At 38.7% G+C, this 1,161-nt stretch overlaps 1 non-coding gene across 1 annotated transcript; it reads left to right on the top strand.

Moving 5' to 3' along the window:
* The first annotated feature begins 769 nt into the window (after nt 1-769).
* Nucleotides 770-896, top strand: LOC111751909 (U6atac minor spliceosomal RNA). The gene has a single exon (XR_002786975.1). It is a non-coding gene; the product is annotated as a U6atac minor spliceosomal RNA (small nuclear RNA).
* Nucleotides 897-1,161: the final 265 nt, after the last annotated feature.

Consider the following 1,161-nt stretch of genomic DNA (forward strand, 5'->3'; position numbering starts at 1 on the left):
TTGTGTGAAGGCTCTTATTTCTCTAGGATATATTCCGAGGAGTGGGATTTCTGGGTTGTATGGTAGTTCTATTTCTGTTTATCAACTTTTTTTTTTAATTCACATTTTACAAACTTATTTTCAGAAAGGAATTCATAATTTATAGAACACTTATTAATGTTCTTAAAAATAATGTATTTTGAAAACAGTTTTTAAACTCTAGAGTGAAAAGAAAGTACAGTCATGTGCCACATAACATCCCATTCAGGCAATGTCAGACCACATATATGTCCATGGTCTCATAAGTTCAGAAATCTCAATCGGAGAAGGGTCATAGGAGATGTAACCAGAAGTAGTGGATGAAACAGCTTCCAACATGCAACATGTGTATCTCATGTCCATTGTATACAAAGCATTGCATTGCCAGGCATATAATGGTAAGCACCTTGAACTTTTAATGTAATAGACTCTTGGGGAGTTGGTTTGTAACTATGAATTGTACATAAACCAGATGTTCATAACCTGGGGACTGCCTGTATATAATATTATGTTGGCAAAACCCCCGTTTCATATAACTTCCTATTTCACAGAATGTGTCATGAACGTCAAATGACACTTGGCTGCATATAAAACCATTATATAATGAAAAGCTATAAAGAAGTAGGAAATAAACTTGGTAGTGCTCCTTCAAACAATGTCATAGCTCTACTTCCTTGGGGAAAAAGAGCAAAGTACAGAATAAATTAGAAAAGAGTTATCAAGAAAACAAGTAGGAGGTGTTTATCATTAAATGCTTTTGTTCAGGAGAGAAGGTTAGCAGTCCCCTTGGCAAGGATGGAAAAGGCCCTTTGGGCCTTACAACATGCATGCGGTTGAGGCATTGCCACCTACTTTGTGGTGTCTAACTACAGTTTGGAAACCCTGGTGGCGTAGTGGTTAAGACTTCGGCTGCTAACCAAAAGGTTGGCAGTTCGAATCCACCAGGCACTCCTTTGAAACCCTATGGGGAAGTTTTACTCTGTCCTGTAGGGTTGCTATGAGTTGGAATTGACTGGACAACAACAGGTGTTTTGGTTTCATCACTAATTCTCGAGTTAGAGTTTAAGGCTTCTACATTTAAGGGCTGAAACCTGAGGGGCAGCTGGAGAGGTGCTGGGGGATACTGTAATCCAAAATGTCTGC

This window comes from Loxodonta africana, chromosome 2 (genome assembly GCF_030014295.1).
Source record: "Loxodonta africana isolate mLoxAfr1 chromosome 2, mLoxAfr1.hap2, whole genome shotgun sequence".
Lineage (NCBI taxonomy): Eukaryota > Metazoa > Chordata > Mammalia > Proboscidea > Elephantidae > Loxodonta > Loxodonta africana.